The sequence below is a fragment of the Mus musculus genome, chromosome 2 (assembly GCF_000001635.26).
Source record: "Mus musculus strain C57BL/6J chromosome 2, GRCm38.p6 C57BL/6J".
Classification (NCBI taxonomy): domain Eukaryota; kingdom Metazoa; phylum Chordata; class Mammalia; order Rodentia; family Muridae; genus Mus; species Mus musculus.
The window spans coordinates 46,216,586-46,231,117 of NC_000068.7; positions in this window are offsets into that span (position 1 = coordinate 46,216,586).

Here is a 14,532-nt window from a genome sequence, read left to right on the forward strand (position 1 = left end):
GTGGAAGGAGGGAACTGGGTGGGAGATGGAATCAGGGATGGGATTGGGGAATTTGAGATCTGGCATGGGAGTATGATGGTTTGTATATGCAAATGTAAGGGCGTGGCACTATTAGAATGTGTGGCCTTGTTGGAGGAAGTGTGTCACTATGGGGATGGGCATGGAGATCCTCCACCTAGATGCTTGAGAATGTCCAGTCTGTTCCTGGCTTCCTTTGGATGAAGATGTAGAACCCTCAGCTCCTCCTGCACCATGCCTGCCTGGATGCTGCCATGTTTCTGCCTTGATGACAGTGGACTGAACCTCTGAACTTGTAAGCCAGGCCCAATATTGTCATTTATAAGACTTGCCTTGATCATGGTGTCTGTACACAGCAGTAAAACCGTAACTAAGGCAGAAGTTGGCACCAGGGACTGGGGTATCGCTGTGATAGGCCTGACCAGGCTTTTGTTTGGCAGAATGTGGATTTTGCTTCTTTGGATTTGGAAAGCCATGGAATGCTTTAAGTGGACCTTAATGGGTGAGCCTAGTAGGAATATGGAAGACTTTGGTGCTGAGGATCATTTGAATGGTGTAGGCATGCTGGCCCAAGAAGTTTCAGTGGAGAAGAACTTTAATATATGACTGAGAGACTGTTTTTGTGATGTTTTGGTGAAGAACATGGCTGCTTTTTGCCAGTGTCTGAAGAGACTGCCTAAGGTAAAGAGATTTATATTAATTGCATCCACAAAGGAAGTCTCAAAAGAGCCCAACAGAGACTTTGTTCTCTGGTTAAGTCTGATGAAGAGCATTATGAACAAACATAGCAAGCTGAGGAAGGAAAAATAGAAAATATATAGTTTGAGTGTTAAAGGGTCCCCAGGAAATTTTCATTTCATGGAGCTGAATTCAAGGATATTAAATTGAATTAAGGGAGAAGCAATCTTGAAGCAAGATTCCATCCAGCTAAATTTAGGTCCAGCCATGGTAGTACAAGCATTTAATCCCAGGAGGCAAAGACAAGCAAGCAGTTCATTGAGTTCAAGGCCAGCATCAAATAGAACACATTCTAGATATAGAAAAACATAAATCCGGACTTGGTTGACCACACCTTTAATCCCAGTGCTTAGGAGACAGGCATGCAGATCTCTGAGTGCAAAGTCAGTCTACAGAGCAAGTTCCAGGACAGCTAAGCTTAGGCAGTGAAGAACTTGGAAAAAAGGAAGCAAGTGATAATGTAATAGAATAAGTGGGTCCAATGTTCCAGCTTCTGCACAGCAGCAGAACTCAACAGCTTCGGCCATGTGCCTCTGGCTTTATAGTCAAGAGGAAAAGGAGACTACTGGGACAATTGATGCTAGTTAGCTGGAGCTAAGAAATTAGTGGTGATTAAGAAGAGACCAGCATTATTAAGGTAAAATCTTCTGGCAAGTGTTTTCTGAAAGCACAAAGAAGCTGTTTCCCAGAGATAGCCAAGGTTGTTTCGTATGTTGCAGCTGTACTTGGTAATATGTAAGAATCACCCAGGCAGTATTGGTTTAGCAGTAAAACCTTGACTAAGGCAGGGAGAGACAAGAGAGATGGATAGATGGCCACAGGAATGAATGGAAATCTGCAACTGGCAAGTATCGGGCAGAGAGGGCATCTTGCAGTCATGGTAGAGGAAAAGAATAGGAAAGGCTCCCAAGAATCAATGAAGGTGAGCTTAGCTGAAACTAACAGTAGTAGGGATATGGAATGTAAAGTAGCTACCTCCTATAGCCAGGTAAGATACTCAGTGAGATAGGGACACCAACATGCCCACAAAATTTCAACCCAAAATTATCCTGTCTATTCTGAAGCAGAGACTGTGGTTATGGCCAAGAAATAACAGGTCTAAATAGAGAAGCATCCCAGGAGTGAACACCATTCCCTGACACTATAAATGATGCCTGTTATGCTTGCAGACAGGAATGAATCATGGCTATCATCTGACTGGCTCCACCCAACAGCTTACTCATGTGGATTCAGAGCCCCACCGTTAAACAGTGGATGGAATTGGGAGACCTTTATGAAAGAGTTGCTTGTGATAAGGATTGTGGTCCCCAAAGTGGATAGGAACTCCAAAGAAAGAGCAATAGCTTTTACTCACCTGGAACCCTGTGTCTCTCAGAGACTGAACAACCAACTAAATAGCCTATAGAGGATGGACTTTGGCGCCCTCTCTCTGTAGGGCAGTCGACTGCGCACAGACAGCCTGGTCTCCAGTTGAGCATAGGTCTTGAACCCTGGAGCCCCGGTGGGCAGAGCACATGGCTTCTGTCACATAGCTACAGCCTCCTACAGCCCCCCCCCCTCCGCAGAGAGGTATGCTTATGTGACATCAATCACGTAGTAGCTGCACCAAGCCCTCCCATATGCAAATAAGGTTTCCCCAAACTCTCAGTTCAAGTCAATGAGAAGTATCTGCTGTCAAACACTGAATCATCCCCAAAACTGTATATAATTCCTATCCAGGGAATAAATGGTTCGAGAACTACTCCTTCCTCTGAGCCTTTGTCATAAGAGCTGTAACACTTGGGGAGAGATTAGCTCTCCTGAAGCACTTCCTAAGGTCCTGCCGAATTCCTCATTAGCTAGTCACCTTCTTAGCGGCCATGCCCTACCTGACTCAGTGCAACACAGCACGGAATTACAGCATGGCAGAGATGGAGGTGGAATCGGAGCAGACCAGCACAGTGGAAGCAGGGAAGCAACTTTCCCTCCCTGCCTATATTCACTTCCCTTCGCCAGAACCCTCGCACCAGGCCTGGCTAGAGATCTCCATGGTACCCAGGCCCACACCTCCCCACATATGTCACAGATATGCAAGTTGGTCTTCATATGGGTCCCAAGCAACTGGAACATGGGCTAGTCCTAAAGCTGTTGCCTATCTGTGGAATACGTTCTTCTATCTAGGCTGCCTTGTGTGGCCCCAGTGGAAGAGAATGGGCCTAGCCCTGCAAAAGCTTGATTGCCGGAGGAGGGGGGTACTTAGGGGAAACCTCTACTCTCTCAGAGGAGAAGTGGAGGGGGAAATATGGGAGGAACTGTAGAAGGAGAATGCCGGGCCCAAGGATTGGTATGTAAGGTTAATAATAATTGTTTTTCAAAACAGGAAAACAAAAACAAATCATAGTAAGACTAAGCACATGCTCTCATATTATGGCTAGACAAGGTAATCCGGTAGGAAGAACAGGGTCTCAATGACAGGCAAAATAGTTAAAGGCATCCTCACTTTCACTGTTTGGAGTCCCACAAGAACACGACACTACATGACTGTAATGTATATGCAGGAGTCCTAGCTCAACCCATACAGGGTCTTTGATTTTCACTTTTGTCTGTGTGGTCCCCTATGAGCCCTGCTTAGTTGGTTCTGTGAAATAGATTCACATGTTATCCCGAAACTCTCTTGATCCTTCAACCCTTCCCTAGTTCTGCAAGGTTCTTCTGACTTTATTTAAGGCTTGGCTGTGGGTGTATGCATCTACTCCTATCAGTTATGGGATGACACCTTTCTGAGGGCAACTGAGTGGGGCACTGATCATTGAGAGCCTCCAAATATCATTAGTAATCATTGGGTTTTTTTTCCCCAGTCTTGTATTTTTATCCTTATTTTTTTGGCTGTCTATCCTCTGGATCCCTGCAATACAGGCAGTGGCAGGCATAGGCTCCCTTTCTTGGCAGCAGGGTCTCAACTTGTACTAGTCATATGGCCACTCCTATAAGTTCTGTGCTACCATTACTCTCAAGCCTGTAGTAGAGGCAGAAGATAGTAGGTTTAAGGTTTTATGGCTGGGTTGGTCTCCCAGTACCACTGCTAGAAACCAGGCCTATTTAGAGATGACAGGTTTAGGCTCTATACTCTTCATAGCTAGGAGTGTTAGCTATGCTCCTTCTCAAACATTCAAGGGAGCTTCAATTGCACCAGGTTTATACATTGCCTCCCAAATGCCTCCTAATTCCATTTATCTCTGCCAGTACTTTCTCCTTCCATAGGAAAAGTGAATGTGTTCCTACACGTTTTACTTAAATAATCCCATTGTCTCTGCCAACCCATGCTGATTCAACAAAAAGCATGATGTTTTCTTTGAAAAGGTATGGGAATGTAAAAGTTCACTCTACTGTCTATCAGAAGCAAAACAAGTCAAATTTTTCTTTTCATTAGTCTGCCTAACATTGCCCGATCCATGAGTGATTTGAGTGTGTCTGATAAGAAAAGGAACTCGCACAATATGTACTCACTGATAAGTGGATATTAGCCCAGAAACTTAGGATACCCAAGATATAAGATACAACTTGCCAAATGCATGAAATTCAAGAAGAACGAAGACCAAAGTGTGGACACTTTACCCTTTCTTAGAAATGGGAACAAAACACCCATGGAAGGAGTTACAGAGACAAAATTTGGAGCTGTGATGAAAGGATGGACCATCTAGTGATTGCCATATGCAGGGATCCATCCCATAATCAGCTTCCAAATGCTGACATCATTGCATACACTAGCAAGATTTTGCTGAAAGGACCCAGATAGAGCTCTCTCTTGTGAGACTATGCCGGGGCCTAGCAAACACAGAAGTGGATGATCACAGTCAGCTATTGGATGGGTCACACGGCCCCCAATGGAGGAGCTAGAGAAAGTACCCAAGGAGCTAAAGGGAACTGCAACCCTATAGGTGGAACAACAATATGAACTAACCAGTACCCCGGAGCTCTTGTCTCTAGCTGCATATGTATCAAAAGATGGCCTAGTCAGCCATCACTGCAAAGAGAGGCCCATTGGACTTGCAAACTTTATATGCCCCAGTACAGGGGAATGCCAGGGCCAAAAAGGGGGAGTGGGTGGGTAGGGGATTGGGGGTATGTGTAAGGGGGACCTTTGGGATAGCATTGAAAATGTAAACGAGGAAAATACCTAATAAAAAAATATAAGGAAACCAAATGATTACACATAAAAAAAAAAAGAATCCTATCTAGAAGTAATAAAGGTATATGAGAATTTAAAAAAAAAAAAGAAAAGAAAAGAAAAAGACTAGAGCCTAAAGATGGGATGCAGTGTGATGTTCTAGATACATGTGAGACTCACAAGCATCATAGAAAATAAGCCTCTTCAATCAATCTTTGCTTTAATTGCTGTTCTTTTCACAGGCATTTTCTAGGAACATTTCAAATCCCTAGTGTATTATTTTTTTCTTCTGCATTTTCTACACTTATATAACATTAAAGCAACTGCTTCTACTGATGCAAGTTGTATTTTATTATTGTACTCCTTTGGCCATCAATTTTACTATAACCAAATAAACTGAAATGATAGATTTCTTTTCTTTTCCAAGTTCATTAGCCTTCAAAATTCATTTTTGTCTTTTTCCTAAGTAAAGGAAGACTGAGAAAGGGTGTTGTGAATAAGTTTGTGTCATCCTGACACAAACTAAAATCAACTGAGAGGAGGGAACCTGTACTACGAAAATGTCTTCGTAAGATCCATATGGAGAGGATTTAGGTAAACCAATTCAGCATTACTAAAATCAGTGATTGATGGGGAAGGGTCTATTGCATTATGGGGTGCCATCCCTGGGCTGGTGATGTTTGATTCTATAAGAATACAGGCTGAGCAAGTCTGGAGAATCAAGCCAGTAGGAAACACCCCTCCATGGCCTCTGCATTACCTCTCACCTTTAGGTTCCTGCCCTGTTTTAGTTCCTGTCTTGACTTCCTTCTATGATGAACAATGTTATGGAAGTATAGGACAAATAAAACTTTTTCTACCCAACTTCATTTTTGGCTATGGTTTTTGTTTCAGCAAAATAAACTCTAGTGATAACAGTGTGTGTGTGTGTGTGTGTGTGTGTGTGTGATGATGGAGGGATTATGATCTTGGCTGAAGATTTGATTGCATATCTCCCACATGGACTGAAAATATTCTACCCTATGTAAAACTGAAGTTATTAGGGCATTCTCAAAATATCTTCAACAATGTGATGTTATTTTCTCGTTCTGTTTACTACATATTGGATATAAGAAACCATGACATAAACACATTTTTACATTCATTTTCTTTTGTTATGTAAACTGTTGGCATCTTCTAGTTCAGAATTTGAAATCCATGAATTATATCTGAAAGCCTCAACATTTTTGGAAGATTGATCTTTAGCATCTAAGGGACATTTTTATGTAAATCCAATTTCTACTAGTCAGACAATGTGTGAAAATCATAACATATTGAGATGGCAATGTTCCTCCTGGCTTAGAAATTACAATATGTAAAAGTTTTCTTATCCTGTAGATTATGATAATTTTACAGTGCAATTAGCTAGTCTCAACTTACTAAGTTCAAATGAAAGTATTATCTTTTATTAATATCCAAAATCAGGAAATCATGAGCATCCATAGATAATTAACTATTTTGAAGCCATTATAACTGAGTCTTATTCATGGATGTGCTCAGAAAAAAAATTTAAGTGCTTAATATTTGACATAAAATATTTAAAAAATAAGACTTTAACATGGGGAAGAAAGGAGGGCCAAGAATCCCAGAACTTATCTTGATTTTATTTTTCATGGGAATTATGTTAAATTCTTTTATTTATTTATTTTCTTGACTATAGACTATTGCAATTATTTGCCAATACACAATCATACTCTGAAAACTTAAGTGATATTTCATGCTTTCTTATCTTTTTCCTTTCATTAAAATTGATTACAGTGCTTTAAAGAATAGGTTCAGGAGACAGTTCAGACTTAAGGATTAATGGGAACATTTCACTTAAAGCTTTAACTTTAAGCTGTAATTATACCATTTTAGTATGATATTGAAAAAATTAGTCAGAGAGTGCTGTAAAGAAAAATAAAATAATGAAATTTGAAGGTGTGTAGATGAATCTGGAGAAAATTACACTAAGTGAGCGAGATGCAGAGAGACAAATGTATATTCTTTTTTACTTTTGTATATACTTTTTATGTGACTGTCAGATATATAGATCTTTTGATTTATATATTTAATGTGGAGCATAAGTGAGAGTCAGAAAACTATCAGTGGGCCATTGTAAGCAAGAGCAGAATGAGGAAGGATGCTAGTGGATTGTAGGTAAAACCAAAGCTATAGAATACAGAGTGGACTGGCTTAGCCAGTGAGGAGTAAGGGAGGATGGGAAAAGTTGGAGGCTAGGAGAAGAAATTCACCTAGACCTACTACCCTCACTTTCCAACTACACAAAACATCATGGGTGATAGTTAAATACATGTGATATGAAAGAATGGAATTCTGGGGACCAGAAAGGAAGGTAACCACCAACTCAGCAGATAACCCTAGATCAAGGGAGATCTGCGTGCATGGTATACTGGTACAACAGTGCCCACGGAATCTATACTAGAAACATTGAGTGGCCATGAACCTGCGACTAGATTGGACATAGGACAAGGGGAAACAAAAGATTATTGTTCAAAGGAAGATAGCAATAAAATGACTCCTAATGACATTCTGTTATACTCATATACCAATACCTCCTCTAGTTACCCTCACAACAGCTTCCATTTGGAATGTATGAAAGCCAACACAGTGAATTTGGCTGGACAATATACAAAGAATGAGTAACTATGAAACACAGTTATTAAATGGGGAGTTTTCATCACACTCTTCCCTTCAGGGCTCAGGGAACTATGCAGAAGCAGAGGCAGAATGACTGTAAGAGCCAGACTGGAAGGATAACTGCCACCAAGAAAAAACTCTGTCTTCCAAAGAAAGAAAGAATAATGCTCATATAAACTCACTGAAAATACGGAAGCATGCAGAAGACATACTCAGTTGCGAGCAAGGCAGGGTCCCATTGCTGAGAGGAGGTAGTGAACATGGTCTCTCATCCCTAAACAAAGAACTATCTCCAACTGAACAACAAACACAAAGGAAAAAAAATTTTCCAGTACAATTTCACTATGTATACAAACCACACTTAAAGGTAGGCTCTACACTCAGGAGTAGACAGGCAATACAAAACAAACTCAATGGTATTTTGTCTTAAATTTCTTGGTTTTGGCATGTTTTTATTTTAATAATTTGGACTTGTATTATGGTTGGCAACTTTGTGTCTTTATGAATTCTCTGTGGGTATGTGTATATGTTTCTTGTGATTTTTTTATAAAGTTGTTTTTTGGGGGGCTGTTTGTTTTCTAAAAGAGAATAAAAGAATGCATGGAGTTGAATGTGTGGTTGGGAGGATCTCAGAGAAGATAGGGAGATGTTAACATCAAAATATGTTATGTGAAAAAAATCTATTTCAAATAAAATCTAAGGCACATAATATATAGGATAAAATCCACAGAATTCAAGAAGGTTAAGAAGCAGAAGGGCCCAAGTGAGGATGCTTCCATCCCACTTGGGAGTGAAAAGGAAATAATCATGGGAATCAGAAGGAGGGAAGGACCTGGTTGTAAGAGAGGAGTGAGGTGGGGGTTGGGGGGGAGGAGGAACATAATCATGTATGGGGGAGTGACAGGAGACAAGTCCGGAGGGCCAGCCAATGAATGGAAATATGCAACCTTAAGAGAGGGAGGGATGAGGAAAGTACCAGAGATGTGGGAGGTGAGATACTCTCAGGACTGAAAGGGAGGGGCCTTCGATGAAATGCACAGCAATGGGGAGAAAGAAGTCATAGAATCTACCTGGAGTAGAATGACGGGGCATTAAGTGGAGGGATGAGGTTATTATCTCACAGTCAAAAATGCTGACCCAGACTTATTACTGTCTAAAAGAACTGCAGGGAGAAGAGACTAAGGAAAAGGAAAAGGTAGTCTAGTGACCCAACTAACATGAGATCCATCTTAAGGGGAGGCTCCAAACCTGACACTATTACTGATGCTATGGTGTGCTTACAGGCAAGAGCCTACCATGGCAGGCATGTGAGAAGCCGCAAAAAGCAGATGGCTGAGACACAAGAAGAAACTTACAGCCAACCATTGGAATGAAGTCAGGAAACCTATGGTTAAATTAGGGTAAAGGCTGGAAGAAACTGAAGACGAGAGTGACCCCATGGGAAGACTGGTAGTCTTAACTAACCCAGACCCCTGAGATCTCTCAGACACTAAGCCAACAACCAGGCAGCATACATGAGCTGATGTGAGGCCCCTGACACAATATATAGCAGAAAATTGCCTGGTTGGGCCCTAACCCTAACCCTAACCCTAACCCTAACCCTAACCCTAACCCTAACCCAAACCCTAACCTTAACTCTAATGTTGACCATATTTCACTATACAGACATATGAAATTCTCAAATATTATTTTATTTTAATAATCAATTTTGCCTGTTATATGATACCAGACCCTGCAGAGTACCCAGGGACTAAACCACTAGTCAAAGAACATACATGGAGCAACTCATGGCTCCAGCCGCATTTGTATTCAAGTACCCTTGTCGGGCATCAATGGAAAAGAAGCCCTTGGTCCTGTGAAGGCTCCATGCCCCAGTGTAGGTAAATGAGAGGGCAGAGAGGTGGGAGTGGGTGCTGGGTGGAAGAGCACACTCATAGAACAGGGGGTGGGGTGGGATATCAGGTTTCCAGAGGGGAAACCTGCAAAGGGGTTAACATTTGAAATGTAAATAAAGAAAATAGCCATTAAAAGAAAAGAAAAAAAAAGAAAAAGAACTAGGACAATTGTTATATATAACCTAATACTTTGTGAAATTTAACTTTCAGAAACATATCAAGTAACATCTCATAAGTATGTACATATTTAAGGTCTTTACCAGTTAAAAATTAATTTGAATAGAAATAAAGTTTATACTTACAATTGCTGAAGTACAGATATAGAGAAGATAAGTAGTAAGTTGGACTATATATCAAGAAATAAAAGGAAGAAAAAAGACTCTGAATGTTAATTTATCTTTTTACTTTAAATTTTATTTAAAATCGTCACAGTTTTGGAGGCTATAGTATGAGGACATAATTCTGATATTCCTGAAATGTATGAAGAATTAATGATCTACTTCCCAAAAACTACTGCAACAGTGTATCTACTCATAATGTTTAAGATAAGCTTTGGAAGAAATGAGCTTTGATATCCTGTTTTAAATCATGCAATTAGGCTAACTTAAAACATAAAAGCACACTTTTGATATCAAAACACATCTCTACTAACTTGTAAACTAATCCAGCTATAACTGTATAGAATGTCATTGTCCCCCTTATGGTTGCCCTTCTTTCATACACTTCTTACACATGTTTTCTCTGTTGAGAAACATGAGATATCTAACACATATCTGAAAACATACGCTAAACATTAAAATTCTTAAGTAATACAGCTTTAGGATCAGAAAACATATAGCGAGGAGTGTAAAATAAAGAAACAATAATTCAACTCAAATACTGTACTGTACAAATGACCTGTTTTCACATGTACAATTGATCTGATTTTCCTAGTCAGGAATAAGGCATGTAATAACCTGTTTTCACATGAATTTTCATCTGACTTTCCTAGCTAGACATCAGGAAGGTGAATCTGTTTCCAGGGTGTCTTATTAACTTTCCCATTAAGCCTGTGACAGATTGTATTTTAGTAGCACAGACTTTCATTCAGTTTTCCTAATCATGCTAAGACCTTTCTTACCTTTGCCTAGGACACTTCCCTTGATAAACCTTTTTTTTTTTTTTTTTTTTTGGTAAATAATTAGTCTTTATTTGTTCACCTGTTTCCTACATAGAGCTATCCCGGCCTAAGTTTATAAGCTCTCGGAGCATGACATTCTCTCTCTTGGCCATTTATACACAAAACTTCTAAATTCTCGGGCATACAGTGCTTAACTAATACTTTATAACTTAAGTGATGATTAAGATTTGTTATACCAATCAGAATGGCTAACATCAAAACTTCAGGTGATATCACATATTCATAAGGATGTGAGTGGGTGGGTTGGGGAGCAGGGGGAGGATGTAAGGAATAGGGGTTTTTTCTAAGGTTAAACCAGGAAAGGGGATAACATTTAAAATGTAAACAAAGAAAATATCTAATAATAAAAACGAAAGACGAAGAACATTATGAGTTTTACAGGCAAATGGATGGAATTAGAAAATATATTCCTGAGTGAGGTAACTCAGCCCCTTTGTACTTCAATTGTTGTCTTTCTTTGAAGAACAAATTAAATTTCAACCATAGCCAAAGTAAACTTTACTTTTGCATGGTATGTTCTCACTATTAAGTGTATATTAGCCAATAAGTATAGAATACCCAGGATACTCTCCACAGAATTCAACAAAGTTAACAAGCTAAAGGACCCAAATGAGGATACAACTTGGAGAGAGAAGAATATAATCACTGGAGGCATAGGGAGAGGGTCATGGGTGGGAAGAGAAAAGTAAAAAGATCAGATATGGTGGGGGTAGAAACAGGACAGAATTTCATAAGGCCAGCAGAATTAATAGAAATATGCAAGCTTGAAAGGTGGGAGATAGGGGGACCTGCTAGAAAGTACCAGAGTACCTGGGAGGTGAGAGTCCTTTAGGACTCAAAGATGAAATGTCCAACAGTGGGGAGAGGTCTACTTTCCAAAAGACAGGACAAGTAGAGGGATGGAGTTGTCATCCAAAAGTCAAAAATTCTGACCCAGAATTGTTCCTGTCTAAAAGAACTTCAAGAACAAAAATGGAGAAGAGACTGAGGGAAAGGCTGTCCAGTGACTGGCCCAACTTGGGATCCATCTCAAGGGGAGGCTTCATGGCCTGATACTATGTCTGATGGTATAGTGTCCTTACTGATAAGAGCCCAGCATGGCTGTCTTCTGAGAGGCCCAATAATCAGCTGACTGCGACGAACACAGATACTAACACCCAACTATTGGACTAAGTCGGGGATCCTTGTGGTTGAATTTGGGAAAGCCTGGAAGAAGCTGAAGAGGAGGGTGACCACATAGGAAGATGTGCAGCCTCAACTAACCCAGAACCCTAAGATCTCTCAGACACTAAGCCACCAACTAGGCAATATACATGAGCTAGTCTGAGGCCCTGACACATATATAGTAGAGGACTGCCTGGTTTGTCCTCATTGTGAGATATGCCTAACCCTGGAGAGACTTGAGGTCCCAGGGAGTGAGGAGGCCTGGTGTATGTGTGTATGGGAAGTTTCTTCTTGAAAATTCTTCTTGGACAATTTACTATATTCTGGAAATTCATGTGTTGAACCAGCAAAACCCAGCAACCATACTCTCTCTTTGTATTAGTTTTCAAGCACTGTATTCCAAGCTTCAGTTTCCACATCTATGACACTGGAACACAAGCTAACCTTTACAGTGAAGACAATGCTGTCTCTCTAGGTCTCTTGTAATTTTATTTTACTAAGACTGAATAGTCCTTCTTTAAGTTTCTATGTACTCTACTCCTAAGGCAACATAACTTTTCCAGTTATTCAAATAAAATTATCAATCCTAATTTCTTGAAAGGAATATTATACTGAAAAATATTCCACAGGTATATTTCAGATCCAAGAGAAAAATATAGAATGTTTTATTTATGCCAAAGAGATAAGAATTCTGGTGTGAAGGTGAGGCTATTATCTGTACATATCTTGACTGGAGCATGGAAGTCACTGGTGAGGCTTTTCCAATAATGATAAGCAAGACTGGACTAACCTGAAGGTCTTTTATATAGAGGACCGAAAATAAATGCAAATTGTTTTGAAACAATAATTGGTGGGCTTTGCTGTCCAATGGAATAAATGTGAATAGTCAAAATATGGGAGGAATGAGAAATATGATCAAAGAAAGAAGTTATGAGGAAAACTTGGATTCATTTAACCAGGTAAAGTACTACCACTGACAGAAATATGTGTTAAGATAAATATGTGAAGCAGAGAAGCCCGCGTAGATTACTTAGCTTGTGTTAGGTTTTCCTCAGCCTTACTTTACATCATCTAGTCACTAGTCCTTTTGTGGTTCTGATTTCTCCATATTCACCAAATACAAACATTCATTATCTTCAGAAGATGAACAGATTCTGCAAATCTAATTAATTCATTAGATTAATCCTTACACTCCCTAATGTGTTTCAATCTCACTAAAAACAACAACAACAACAACAACAACAACAACAACAACAATCTTCCCCATTGTCCTACAGTAAAGAGAGCCAGAAGCAGATATTGGAAAGAGGCTTAACCCTATCAACCATAAAGATGAACATAGAACTGATGGGTATCTGAGATTGAAATTGGGCAGAAAAGAGCATTATATCACAATATTAAAGAGAAAAGTCACTGCAAATCTGTACAGTTCTTATATTTTGAAAAACTCCACCACCAGGAAAGACGAATTACTCTTCCTTTTGACCTTAACCTTCATTCCTTTCATTGGAGAATAGAAGGAAATGTGAACAATGGGGAAATATTGATTCTTAATAATTAATGTAAAAATGTAGAAAAATATAGAATGTTTGAAGCTATGTAAAACATTTAAAGGAAGGTATTTAACAGAAAAACAGCAGTCTGAGAGTTTTTACACTAATGAACACTCAAAACAGGAATTGTGTGTAAGTGATACATAAGTAAAGACAGTGATGATGTGGCAAATGGACTGTATGTAGCATAGCCTGAAGGAGAAAGAGTCTGGGAAGCAATCTTTGATCCTTAGCATTTGATAGCTCAGTGTTGGTTGTAGCTTTTGACTTTCAATTTTCCTCATGAAATATTTCTTAATATATATCACCTACAAGTGAAATGAGTGATTAACATGAAACTAAATTATGTAATACTTTTAAAGTAAAACCATAAAAGTAATACTGAAATTCAGGAGATCTCTTCTATCTCAGTCAAATTTCTCTGCAAATGTTATCCCAGATAATCTAGACATATCCAGAGGAATGTCTCGAGGATATTTTCAAATCTAGCCAATTTGATAATGACACATTGGGTAAGTCTTCACTTCTATACCTGGCTTTTTTAGGAATTAATAAAAGTGTATACCTAAGGGGAAAATATGTTTGGGAAAATTACCTTTTACAACTGTCTATATTTGAAAAAAATTCAGGAGTGAACAAATGTGACAAAGAATGAAAATGCTGCTGATGCAGAGAGGGAGGATGGAAGATAAGATATCGGACAAAGATAGGTCCCAAAGATGTAAAAAATGGAGGCACAAGGGCATGGGAGACACTTCTACTATGTGACTTTTGATCCATGATCTCTTGAATAGGCTCAAGACCCCTGAAGGAAAACCCCTTACTTTCACACTAGCACAAAGCAGAAAAGGTCTTAAAAGTAAGGTCCTGGCATTTATCAAGATTTTGCTTTCAGTTGGCTTGAACTGTAAAACAGCTACTTGACCATACAGTCATCATATTCTTTAAAAATAAACACAACCATAATGAATTGGAATTCAGAAAAGATGATTCATATGGAACAATTTCAGCTCTTCAATGAGATGGCTCTAAAATCAGCATGAATCAGGCTGACCTGTAAGCAGTGTCATAGAAACAGGTTCTCCACCCTGTTCTTTTGTTATTCTCTTCCCCTCCCAGGTCTCTGAAGTCAAGAATCCTCCATGTCTCCTCGTGTGC